The sequence below is a fragment of the Cavia porcellus genome, unplaced genomic scaffold, assembly GCF_034190915.1.
Source record: "Cavia porcellus strain 051 isolate PalLab524CR breed Dunkin Hartley unplaced genomic scaffold, mCavPor4.1 scaffold_6, whole genome shotgun sequence".
Lineage (NCBI taxonomy): Eukaryota > Metazoa > Chordata > Mammalia > Rodentia > Caviidae > Cavia > Cavia porcellus.
Window position 1 is genome coordinate 4,084,022 of NW_026947489.1, and position 14,173 is coordinate 4,098,194.

Here is a 14,173-nt window from a genome sequence, read left to right on the forward strand (position 1 = left end):
GGCTCAAACTTGGGATCTCCCTACCTGGCCTCTCAGAATCCTGGGATTACAGGCAAGCACCACCAGAACCCAGCAAAACCTGATGAGATCAGAAGAACAGGAAGAAGGGAAAGTCGGAGGTCCACGGAAGGAAAGGTCTGTGTGTCTGCAGAGGGGTCCGCTTCAATCTTCGGTCAAACACTAGCGGGTTTATCACATAACAAAGCCGTACAGCTGCAGGTAAGGGAAGAGCTGGGGGGGGGGTGGTAAACTGTCGGAGGTTTTAAAGTTCCAAACATCCAAAGCAATGAGGCTGCCATTAAAACCCCGAAACGTTATTAACATAGTAGTGGGGTACTCTAAGTTATTGTAGCCATGGTTACGTCCCCTAGAAGCCGCCTGGGGTTGTTATAACTATGAGAATTCCACTCTTCCCTACTGAGGAGAGCTAGGAAGGCTGCTGAACACCCTAAGATGCACAGGACACTAGCTCTGAGCGTGGAAACACTCAGGGTAAAATTCAGCGGTGCTGCTGAGAAACCCCACAGTGCCCCGGCTATTGTAACCCTACTAGAAGTGACTCTCTAGACACACCCTTGAAAAGCTCAGATCGAAACCTCAAGAAATGATTCTCAGCCATTGTTCCATTTACTGTCAATCAGAAAAATTCCAAAATTCTCAAAGGAATCAGCACAACTCAGAATCACAAGAACAGAGTAGATGCCCAGCGTAGATGCCCAGAGTAGATGTCCAGCGTATGCTTAGAGATTACCAGACAGACAAAAGGAAGGGAAAGAAAATACAAAAGTGGGCAGGGAAAGTGGTCAACATGCATACATTCCTGGATGATAGATGCTGGAATCAGCACATGAAAATTCTCACAGTTGACGAAAATCATGTTCAGCATTTCCAGGGAAAAGAAGGAGAGAATGAATAAACAGACAGACATCTCAGTCGAGAACGAGAAACTGAAAGATGGAAATGTATAGAACAGAAATCTGAAATTAGAAAAATGCAGGGCTGAGTTGGGGTGATCTCTCAGTGGAAGGACACTTACTAAGCACACATAAGACCCTGGTTCAAGCCCCAGCTCCAAAAAGAGAAAAAATACAGTGTCTGAAGAGAAAATCACTTAGGTTTAAAAGCAGATTAGACAGTGCCAAGAAGTTCTTAGAAAAACTGAGGACGAGTCAATGGAAACTACACTAACAAAAGCACTTAGGAGAAAATATTGTTTAATATTCTGACATTTGTATAATTAAAATCCCAAAGAATAAGGGGAAACTGGGATACAGAAGATATTTGAAGAAATTAAGGTCAAAATTTTTCCCAAAACTGGATGAAATTTTTCAATTATTGGATCCAAAAATCTTAAAAAGAAAAAAAAAAAACTCTAAGCAAAGTAAACACAAAGAAAGCTACATAATAATCAAATCTTAAAAGTCATGAAAAGTTAAGAAAAAAACATTTTACTTACAGAGGAGAAACAATAAGAATCAGCATTACCATCTTTTCAGAAACAGTATAACCAGAGGACAATAAAATGCATTTAAGTATCAAAAGAAAAATATCAAATTCAGATTTTTTGAGACTAGGTCTGGAGACATAGTTCAGACCCTGCTCAAATTCACAGCAGCCCTTCTGCCTTGACTCTCAAGTGCTGGGGTTACGGCTTGCACCACCACATCTGGCAATTTAAGATTTTTAATCAAAAGAAGTTCTCTAAACTTTAAGAAAATAGCTTCTTTTTTCAGCACTAGGGCTCAAAACCAGGGCCTTGCACAAGGCAAGCGAGTGCTTTACCCTTAGCTACGCTCCTGATATTGAAGGCTTTTTTTTTTTTTTTTTTTTTTTTTGAGACCAATGTAGCCCAGTTGGCCTTGCATTAGCACACCAAGCCTCCTGACTCAGCTTCCTAAATTCCGGGACTGCTACAGGCCCGTCACCATACCTGGTTGAAAAGCATCTCTAATCAAACAAAAGTGGAACAAAGTTGTCACCAACAGACTCTATGTCAGTAATTGCTAAAGTTGTTTGGACTAAAGGAAAACGGCCGCAAACAGATTCAGCTCTGTGTGGCAAAGGACAGGTGATGTCGCGTGCAGCCACTTTCTCTGTTTACTGCAAAACCTTCCTCTTCCTGGTGCCTACTTCGGACTCCACTCCAGTGGATGCAAAGGCTGATGACTGCCCTCCACCGGGAGGCTGAGTCAGGCTGTCAGCTACTAGCACGAGCTTCTCAGGAGCACAACGACCCTCACGCACAGCGGAAACCTCTCACCTGCTCTGCGTGCCCGCCCTGCCCAGCCCTGCCCAGCCCTGCCAGGCACCCCATCGTCACTTCAGGTTGTGTGACTTACTTCCAGCTCTAAGGGCCATGCCTTTTTCCCTCCTATTGCAATGCTGCTCTGGGAATGTCCTGCTTCCGGAGGTCCTGCCTTTGCCACGCCCAGTGCCTCTGGGCACTTTCCTGCTCAGTGCTGCAGGTCTCAGACCCTCTCTTCTGGCCTTCCTCCTCCCCACAGGGCACAGGGCACAGCACCGCGCACCTCCGTGGGCTGGAGGAGCTGTTTGTCCCTGTGATGATGGATCGATGTCCACCTTGAAGGCTCACAAAGTGCACAGAGCAAGGCCAAGTCTTTGTCGTCCCCTCCTTTCTGTTATAACTCAGGGCTTAGCAGAATGCCTGAGCTGAATAATTACAGGATGAAAGAATATGATGTACTGGCAAAAAACTGGAGAACACTCCAGCACCTCTTTGTTTAGAGTACATGGGCATCTGAGGCATGGAAAGAGCTCAGAAAAGGATCCCAGGGAGGCCAGCAAGGACGGCCTCCGGCGGGGCCGCTGGAAATTCCAGGGGCCAGCAGATGCAAAGGGAGGACAGGGACCTCTGCAGGAATTCCGAGCAAAACCTGCACCTTTGAGCCGAAAGAGAATCCTCACCTACTTTAAATCCCACTTAACCAAGAAAAGGGGGAAGAGCTAACTTCACACTGGGCCAAAAGATGCTGAAATAACTGGACAGTCAATGACATTAGGCCAACAATTTACAACTTTTTAGAGAGTTCTTTGGGGGAAGTTTTGCACGGATAAAAGTTAGAAAAGGTTGGGATGAGAAAGTTATTTCCATCCAGCTGCGTCAACTCCTTTATTTTCTTGAACTAAACCAAGCATCACAGGCCATCCTGTTGCGCAGACTGTGTCATGGGCACCAATGCCCACAGAGCACTAAGTGAGGCCACAAAGCGCCTTTCCCTCTTCTGAAGGGCAAAAGACCCCTTTCTTCCCCGCCCGTGCAGCTGGCCTCTGTGAAACTCGCTAGCAGCAACACTTAATGCAAAGCCTTCTGTGTAAGCGGACTCCTGCCATTTGTCGTTCACGAGTGCTTTTCTCATTCCTCATTTCAGAAGTTTTGCGCATCTCAAAACAAAAAGTGATCAGGTGCATTTATAATGACTGACGCCTCAGTTCAGTACATTACATACCAAGGTGTCTTTGAGAGTACCAGCTGACACATTTTTATCATCCTGCCTTTCTTTTCTTTGAGGAGCTCTTATTTAAGTGTCTGAAATAAAGAGGTCTTTGTTAAGATCATCTTTTATTCTCTCAGACGGTTACACAGTGTCCCACGCTGCCAGGCTCTGTGACTCACCACACCTCCGGTGCTGACAGGTGACAGGAGTGACACGGGGCCTCATCAGGTCCACAGGACACATTTCTTGGAGTTCTGAAGATGCCTTTTACCACATGCGTGCACACAAACGTACAGCCCTGTGCGTGTGCACACATAAATATGTGCATGCGGACATGGACACTGATGCTTATAACTAGCATTTGTGTACACTGTGCTGTGTACATATACCCTCATGCACAGCACACAGCTGTGCTCACGTGCACGCAGACACACACACAGACTAAACATAGGACTTAAGATAGATGCTACAGCTTCCTGATTCACATGAATTTGGTTTGGTTTGTGAGTGTGTGTGCGTTTTGTGTGGTACTAAAGGTTGAAGCCAGGCCTCACGCATGCTCAGCAAGCTCTCTTCCCCGAGCTGCCTCCTCAGCACTTCTTATTTTAGTCTGAGACAGAGTCCCAGGAAGTTTCCCAGACGGGCTGAGGACTTGTGATCTCTTGCCTCCACCTCCAGAGCCGCCCTTTACAGCTATGAGCCGCTGCCCCCACCTCGGATGAGTTCTCTGAGAGAGACAGGGTCTACTCCTGCACAGAAGGTTGCAGGTATGTTTCCATTAAAGCACCACTGGGTAAATTCATGCGAAAGGCCCTTTCTACTTGCTGTTTTTGTTTATGTCTGATCCTGAAATACCAGTTGGAGAAGGCGGATTAAATAGAGACGCCCAGTGATGTTGGTAACACTTGACATGCGCTCATATTGAAATCTGTTCACGGCTCATCCAGAGTCCATATGGCCTGGGCACCTTGTGTTTCCGTCGCTAAGCCTGGCAGCCCTTATAGTAAACGTTCTCAGTGTGAGGAACTGCTGACCTGAGCCAGCGCTCACCTTCCTGGCTTTGCCTTTCTTCCCGAGCCTCCCCAGCTCCAGCCACTGCTGTCTCCCACTCAGGGGTGTGAAGGCTCCCAAGGACAGGCCCAGCTGACTCCCAGACTGCAGGACTTGGGCTGAATGCGTGGCTCTCAGCAGGCTGGCCCTGTGCGCCCGAAGCCTGCTGGCTCCTGCGGTGGGGCCGCTCATGTGCTGTGTGCTCTGAACGTCCCAGACCGCCCTGGACCCTAGCAGAGCTGAACCTCTCCAAAAGTGTCATGTGCAGAAGCCCCATCCGTATCCGTGACCTCAGTCCCTTGTCCTCACTTTTTCCTCCACGGTGAAAAACATCCCAGCAAACCTCCAGGCCAAACCCGGGCATTATTTCCTCTATTCCACTCTCTTTATTTTTCCCCATCATTTCAAAATTAGTACATATTGATTATACACTAATTGCTAATGTGAGTTAAGAGGGCCATACTTGCATATCACATACTTGAGCCGTCTCCACCACTCTCACATCACCCACACATTTTTAAGTTCATTCACCTTACAGTGGGGATGTGCTATTATCCAGAGTTTACAGCTGAAGAAACCAGAGTCGTGTAACTAACACACACTATGCTTTCAAGGCCTCTGAGCAGAACACAGAAAGATATGACCCTTGTCCACGAGAACTGCGCTGTCCAACAGGAGAAGGTGACAGCCACTTGTCAAGCACATTTAAAAACACACAGATGCTGGACCCAAGGCCACCGCACAAAGCCACTGAACTCACAAGGGTTTGGACCAACAGAAACAGAGCGCACCCTCCTCCAGTGCGTGCTGAGAGGCCCGAATGAATACCGAGCAACAAGCAAATGGAAACAACAAGTTAGGCATGCTCTCCTTCCTGTATTTTGCCTCTGCTCTACTGAGAACCACAGGTAAAAGAATATTACTTTTCCTGTTTTGCCAACATGTAATGTGACTGCAGGGTTGGCATTAGGCATTTGTCCTGGTGAATCCTGGATTTAAGGAATAGTCCTAAAGTCGACAGTCTTTACTCCTCTAAGGTTATATAACATCCTGACCCTGTGAGCATCACAGGTGTATGGCCCGAACTTCAGTAAGCAACCCATGTTTCCCTTTGCAAACTATAAACCTGCCAGAAGGGAAACTACTCCAGGTCTGCTGATCAGTTTTCCCATTGGTAGAACAAAATACCCAACACTTTTCCCTTACAGAGGGGAAGGTTCATTTTGGCCCCTGGTTTCAGAGATTTCAGTCCACATATACCTGGCTTTAAGACAGAAATTGCTTGGAAAAAGAGAGCATCAGAGCAAAGCTTTGCAGTTCATGGTAGCTGTGAAACAGAGTAAGGAAATACCATGACAGGGGAAGAGGCCAGGGATCATACATAGACCCCCAAGGTCATGCTCCCACGACCCACAGAAATACACCCGAAGTGCTTACTAGTCCCCCTAGGGAATCCCAAGCCAAGCAAATTGAAAACTAAGGTTAACTATCACACCCACCCCTTTTCACTTGACACCCAAGCACATCTTCTTAAACTATACTTAATGTCTAGAGAAAAATAATAAGTTCGTAATTCTATCTAGGGCCAAGGATTTAGCTCAGTAGTGTAAGCATCTGCTTGGCAAGTGCAAGGTCATGAGTTTGATCCCTGGTACAAAAAAAAAACACGACAGTATAATCCTATCTAACTTGATATAGTAATCCTGCACACAATTGAAAATGTAATAATCCCTTCTCCAAACTTTCAATAGTGCAACACTGATCCAAAGTCCAAATCCAAAGTTCCCTCTGGAACTCCAGGTAAACTCGTATCTGTGAGCCCTTGTAAAATCTGAAAGCAAGGTGCATAAGCCCAAGGCACACTTTGTAAGCTGTCCCATTCCAGAATAGAGGAATAGAGAAAGAAATGGGACCAAAGCAAGATCAAAACCCAGCAGGGAGACTTTAAGTTCCATGTTGTTCTGTGTCTAACATTCAGGCACAGAGTGGTGAGAACTGAATTCCAAAGTGATTGGGTGACTCTGCCCCTACACCCTTATCAGCTGCAGCCCAAAGACCTCTCTCCCCTCTCTTGGGCTGACTCCTTCTCACCCTGCAGCCTTCGCTGGCAGCCTTTCTGCATGCCTGGTATCTCTAACTTCCCGGGATCTCCGCTGCATCTTTGGCTTCATTCACGCAGGTTCATGTACGCACCTGTCAGGGCACACAGCCTGGCCTCTCTGGCCTTCCTTTGACATCTTAGTGGGTCTGTCTAAGACTTCACAACTCTAGCATCATGTAGGCCTCACAAACAGCATCACACAACAGTTGCCAAGGTCTGTGGCCAGCACACACAGTACCCAGGCCCCATAGGACCATGGTTTCAGTGACCTCTAGATACCAGGATGCATAAGCATGGTGAAATTAATCCCAGGGAATGAATCCCTAGATGGTCCTTGCTCAGTCGGGGGATGCAGGAACACTCCTCTCTAATAAAGGTTCACTGTCTTACACTCTTGATCCTTAGATGGGTGAAGTTTTGCTGATTTATGAGTTTCTCTCAAGGAATATTTCTTTTTGGACTTATACAAAATACCTGTGTGTTTTTTAATGCAATCATACATCCCTTAGCCCCAACTTTACAATGGTTCCTTTCAGGTTAAAATTTAATTTTTTCAAATACTTCTACTTTGCTTTCTGCTCCCAATTCTCACTATGCATTGGGAGCAGCCAGAAGTATCCATGTCACAATCTGAACCTTGAGCTGCCTTGAAATTTCCTCTGCCACATCAATCAAACATCCTTAAACTTAGTCACTTGGAAAGTTTTTTACCAGAGTATAAAATGCATGGTGTCCAGTACAATTCCCAATACAGTCCTTGATTCAGTCCAAACCTGGCCTTTACTGACAACGTTCCCGCTGGTATTCTGCTCTTCTGAGCTCTGACCTGTGTCATTCTTCAAGCTCTGCCCACAGCAGCCTAGAGCTCTCTAGCTCCATCTTCAAACCTTTCCAAGCTCCACCTGCAGACCAGTTCCAAGCTAGTTTCTTCTGAACTATATGATCAGTTATAGTCATGGCAATGAATCCACTTTTCTGGCACATAACTAGTAGCTGGCAATTCACACCCTGAGTAATTCCCATGAGTCAGACAGCAGCAGAGCTGGCCCTATCTGCTCACTGAGATGAGTCTTTAGATGTCACACAGGGATGCTGGCGACAGATGTCACATTGCCAAAGAAATTTCTAAATGTTTACCTTAAGTTTCTGGACTTGTCACATAGAGATGATAGACAGTTGACAGAACTGAACTTAATGAATGGGTTATCCAAGCTCTTACTTGAGTTGGCTGCATTGTAAATACCTTAGCAGGTCTTTCTTACTGCAGAAACTCTTTTAGCCTATTAACATCCACTGGGAAGCTGCAGGACAAAAACAGAGAAAGACAGCAACAGCCTTCTCGGAATTCACCTCCCCCAGGTTTGGGTTTCACTCCGCCCTCTCTATGCCAGGCATGGGAGAGAGCATAGAGCTGCATTCAGCACAGCCAAGGGGTTCAGAACCCCCAGACCTGAGGCTGTATCCAGCCCCGCATCAACTGTGTTCCAGAGATAAACACAAATCACAGCCACCAGCGTCTCTGGAAACTCATAAAAAGTTCACCTGCCTCTCTTGATGTGTGTGCTCACCCAGGTGGCTCTGCAATCGCACACAGCTGACTCTGCACTCCTGAGCTGCAGGGGTTTTATTGGGGGCTGTTTGGATGGTGGAGTCCCTCATCGGTGACCCCAGTGCAGTAATTCAACTTAGTTTCCCTTTCTATGCTGTGCCCTTTACATCCATTTGCTTATGCCTATCAATTAAATCAAATACCCTTGCTGCCTCTATGCTTAGGGGAAATCAGTAAATACACAAACTCCCCTTTCATAAATAGGTGTATGCTTGAAAAACATCGCCCTTAATAAGAGTTCCTAAATTTAATACAATAACTTGAAAATAGTCACAGTCCTAGATATAATGAAAGTTTTTGTTTTGTTTTGTTTTGTTTTTTTAACCAGGGATCAAACTCACAACTTTGTGCTTGCCAGGCAGGCGCTTAGGCCACTGAGCTAAATTCCAGGCCCCAGTGAAGAGCTCTTGTGAGTGTGTATGGAGGAAGTGGGGCACTGGACCTTCTTCAGCCTGGACCTGCACAACCTGGACCACACCACAGCCCATTTATATACTCTTGTTTTGAGACAGGGTCTCACTAAGTGGCTAAATTGCAGAGTGGGCTTGAGTTTGCGATCCTCCCGCCACGTTCTCCCACAGCACTGGGGCTGCAGGCGTGCCTGACCGTGCCTGGCTTGTGGGTCTAGCTTTGTGGAAGCAGAAAACGCAGCCCGGAGGAGTCTTTGTACCAGACCACACCCCTGGTTATTGCAGCGCTGAGCCTACACCCTGGAAAGCATTTCATGCTTGGTTGACTCCAAGGCAGGAGCAGCATGGGAAAGGGCATAAGGGAGGGAAAGGCTCAGCCCCCCACAGCCAAGGAGCAGGGAGAGAAAGGAGGCTCAGGGCAAAAATATCCCCTCCATGTCACTTTTCCAGTGAGCCACCAGAGCGCCCGCACGGGCCACTCTCCCAGCAGCAGACTCAACCACAAACTCACCAATGGACAGACCCACCATCGAGTACGGTGCCCGCCTGCCCCAATCCCTTTCTGAAAGCCCAGCTCTGAGCATGGGCGACCTCTGAGGACATTGCAGACCTGACCCGGGCACCCGCACTGCTGCTCCTGCCTGGAGGAGCCTCCCCTGGTTCCTGCAGCCTCTCTCTCCTCCATGCTCAGCCTCCCTCTTTGCTGCCTGAGCAAATTCTGGCTCCTCCTAACTTTCACTTCCTGCATCACAGTCACTGTTACCATCGAAGTACTCACTGCACCCCCAGGAGGCTGTGCCTTTGTGAAGGAGGGGAAGAGCTGCGTGTGAGGAGCTACATGGGGTAAACGTCTAGTAAACACTAGCTGGCATAAATTAGAATAAACAAAGAAGCAATTGCAGAATCATTACTGCTTTCAGACTTTTTTCTGTTACAGAGAAATGGACACCAAGGGTTGCAAGTTCTGGTCAAAATTAACTGCTGTAATTACAGAAGGGGAGGCTGGGGAGTGCCAGGGAACTCAGCTGTACCCATCCGGCGAACACCTGCCCCCGACACTGAAAGAGATGGTAGGGAAGGTCATAAACCTTGCTGCCATGGCCGAGATCTCGAGTGTCCCCCAAAGGGCGCGTGTGCAGAGGTGGGCCTGGATCGTAGGGTGCTGTGCTCCTTGGCTGACCACCGGGTGCAGCAGCTGGACGCGGCTGTCCTGAGGCCGGGCTGGTTAGAGGCAGAGGCTGTGGGACAGGAAGGTGCATTGCCCTACCCTGCCCCTCCATGCTGTGCTTCTGCGCTTTCCTCTGCCTCGGGGCTCTTCCACTCTGGACAGAACCCTTTAAAAACCTCTCCTGCTTTAAATTGTGGGTGTCAGGAAGTGTGTCCCAGCAACAAGGAAAGCAATTAAGACAATCCCTGTTTTGAGCTCTCCAGAATACACAAGCTAGAAATTGCAGTATCACAAAAAGCTGCCTACTTTCAGGAAGTTAATCTTGTTTTAACTATAAAGCAATTTTAATAATATTTTATGTTAATATAAACAAATATAGACATCTTTTTCTAAAGAAGGAATATATTCCAAGATCTACAGTGGATGCCTGAAGCCACTGTGGTACCAAGCCTGTATGTACCATTATTCCACACAAGCACACAGAACTGTAACTTTTTTTCCATTCTAATGAAGCCCTCTTCACACACGTGGCTGTGAGTTTCACAGTCTGAAGTGTGATAACAAAATTAGCATGTGCTCTTCTGCATCTTTATAATTTCATGGATGGATGGTTAGTTCTTCCTCTAGATCTTAGCGAAGCAAATATGCTGTTTCTCTTTATTAAGTAAACATTTTTCCTTGACACTTAAAGGAGGTGCTTTGCAGCTTCCCTTTGTCATATCTGAATCATCATCACCACACTTGTACTTTGAGGCCGTTATTAAGTAAAATAAAGGTCGCTCAAATGCAAGCACTGTGATAGCAAGACAATCAACTCCATAACCAAGACAACTATTCAGCGGCTAAGGGCAGGAGGCGTCAGAGTGGACCTGCCAGACAGGCGTGATTCCATCCTGAGTCTAATAAAGCAGCAAAGAACCACCCACGCGGAAGTGTACAATCCCACTTAGCACCTAACTGCCATGTGGCAAGCACTGCCTCCAGCCACGCAGGCAACCAGGCAAGAATAGCACCCAGCAGTGCACCTGGCTCTAAGACTGGCGGAGCTCAGGGGAAGTGAAAACGCAGGGACTCTTGTTCAGAAACTATGGAGAATTTCAAGCCAGCCACAGGACAGCATTAAACTCAGGGGGACCCTCAGAGCGTGAGGCTCCATCCTAGGGCACACACCAGAAGCTCAGGAAGTGGGGGCTGCCATCCTTTAAATAAACAGGAAGTCTTGGTTTCAGAGAGGTCTGGCAAGTCATCCATGGCTATGTGTTTGTCTAACTGGTGAATCTGTGCCTACACCCAGACCTGCCCTCTCTGCCTCTGAGTCCAGAGAGGGAAGCAAGAGAGTTGTAGCTGTTGTATTAGTCAGCTTTTCTTTCATTGCTGTGACCAAATACATGGCACACTGTTTAGAAGAGGAGGGGTTTATTTTGGCTGTTTCTGAGGTTTCAGTTCATGTTCTGCAGGCTCTAAGGCAGAGAGATATCATGCAGAAGGGCTCGGGGCAGAAACCTGCTCCCCTCACAGATGCCAGGGAGGCAGAGACAGCAGGAGGAGCAGGAGAGAGAGGAAGGGGCGGGATGGGAATACATCTTTGCAGTCACACTGTCGTGGCTTTTATCTACATTCTTCCCAAAGCCTCATCCATTCATCTGTAGGGCGTTTGGAGCTGGTTGAATCTAGTTCACATAATGCTGAGATTAAGGATGTGTGGACCTAAATTAATCCACCAGTGGGTTTAGCATAGGGCCGATGTGGATAATGAGAGGGTCCAAGCCATGTGCAGGTGGTACGGCCTGAAGGACATACAGCCTGGATGGAATAACAGGGCACGGTGGGCTGCTGCTGCTGCCTGCTGCCTGCTGCCTGCTGCCTCCTGCCTGCTGGGCCATGAAACTTCTCTCCTCTACAACCCCCTCTGTCATGCCGACTTGCCTGGGAGCCAGCTGCCTGTGGGCTGAAATCTCTACAAACTGTAAGCTGAAATAAAGTTTTTCTTCTTCAACTTGCCGGTGTCGGGTATTTATCTCACAATAAGAAAACTAGCTAAGACACCTTAAAAGTGACCCACTTCCCCCAACCAGCCCCACATCCCAACAGCACATTCAGCTATGCATTGATCAGTGGATTAGGATTTAGCACCCTGTAATCTAATCATCTTTCAAAAGCCCCACCTCTGAGCCTTTGTAGGAGCATCATAACCGTATGATTTTATTTTCGGTGGTTGTTCAATGTTTCAATCACCCCTGCTCTGAAATACCCCACACATGGAAAAATCCTTCCTGTCCAGTTCTTTTCTGAGATGCTGGTTTTCCCTGCAAGCCTGCAATAATAGAAGGCTGAACACAGGTGAATCGTTCACTATTGTGCTCAAAAGTCAACGCCACAGGTGACCACAGAGGACAGTAGGCTTCTGATAAGAAAAACAGGGTTGGAAAGTCTCAGAAGCTGCAAGGAGCAGCTTTGTGGAAACCCGACTCACCTCATCAAAAACACGTGACTCTGCACAAATATAGAAAGGGTGCTTTTCCCCCCGCTCCACAGTGGGGTGCAGGAGGGAGCCCCACTAGTTCAAAGAAATGGGGTCTAGACCATCTACCAGGAAGAAAGGGGAAATATCACTAAAATAAGTTTTCCGAGCAGTGAGAAACCCGGCTAATGTTCTAAGAGGAGGCAAAAGAAACAACGTCAAAGCCTTGGTGGGCTCTCCAGTGGATGACAAGGCTTTCTAGCTCTACCACGAAGTGCAAATTCACAGTCACCTGAAAGGGCCCGCGCCTATGCGTGCAAAATCCAGAATGCCCCAGGCTGCCTGCTCCAGCCTTCAGGCATCTTGAAGTATCAAGACATACTTATATCACCTTCTCTGGCAAGAGGGACTTTGTGGGATAATTAAGATGCTAAATTAGTTCATTTTGGTGGGTGTAGTGGTGCACATCTGAAATCTTGGTACTTCAGAGGTACCAAGAGAGGAGGAGTTTAGAGAGTTAGTCTGGGCTGCACAGACTTCAAGGCCAGCCTGAACTCCATAGCAGGACCCTGTCTCAAAAGTTTTTAGTTTACTTTGAGCTCATCCAAAGGAGGATTTTCTACATCTGCCCTTAAAAAGTTTTCTCCAGTTGACAACAGAACAGGCAGTTGAAGGGCAGGGTGGGTTTCTGGAGAAGCAGATTCTGGGTGGTCCGAACAGAGGGGCCATACATGGAGGGCCTAAGAACAGTTCGTGGGAGCTGAGAACATCCTTGTCTGACTCCAGCCCCGAAGAAGACATGGCAGATGAGTACAAATAGGAAAACTGTAACCGTACATTCTGATAAAGGTTTCACGAAGACATGTTCAGCAGGCACCTGGCTCTGGCCCTGACCCATCCCGAGCATGGAATGAATGCAAGTGGCAGGCTGCTGCTGTCACCGCAGCTGTCCCCAGGACTGGGACACCCCAAAGTGGTGTCTTCAAGGCCCACAGAACCACACAGGTGGCACTGATCTGGTCCTCTCAGGGCGAGAGAGATTTGACCTGCCTATGTAGGTAGGGACAGCATTGGAGTTGTTCCCAGATCCCGGAAGAGCCCTTCCAGACAGCCCTTCTCCAGGGACAGATGCTGAAACCACACATGACCCACCTGTACATGTGATGCCACACATCCAGCTCCCACAGCATCTTTCAGCTCTCTGGGTGCTACCCTGGAAGCTGTCACCTCCACCCACAGGTGCCCGGATGCCCATTGGATTGAAACATTTGCCATCATGGACAACTGGACGCCATGGCTGTGGTAACTCACTTGTCACAGAATCACTAGCAAAAATGGCCTTCAGTTATGAAGCACAGGAAAATTCAACCTTTAAACCTTTTAACGTGCTGTCAAGACAGGGTTTGTATCTAAAATGAGAAGCTAAGTCCTTTCCAGGCAAGGGTTTGACACTTGGGAGCCAGGCCAGGGTGATTCTTGTACTGGTGATGGATTCAGAGCTGTGCAGGTGCCAGGCAAACACCACTGCATCTCAGCCCAGCCTGTGTTTTAGTGTCTTTAGTTGAGAAGCTGCACCCAGGGCTTGCTCCAGGAGTACACAGATTAAACTTGCAATGGTACAAAGAAGTTAGGATGGCCTGCAGCCAACGATGATCCTCAAATTCATGAAATGTTCTCTATTTTTTAAAGTTGTTCCACATTTTTAAAAAAATGCATCTAGAGCCAGGTATGGTGGCACAAGTCTGTAGTCCCAGCACTCAGGAGGCTGAGGGAGGAGGATCCACTTGTGCTGCATAGTGAATTCAAGGCCAGCCCAACCTACATAGGAAAACTCTGTCTCAAAAAAAATCCAGAAAAGAAAAGCAAAAGGCCAGGGAGGAGACTGCAGTTCAATGAGAGGTGACAGTTACAGTCCCCAG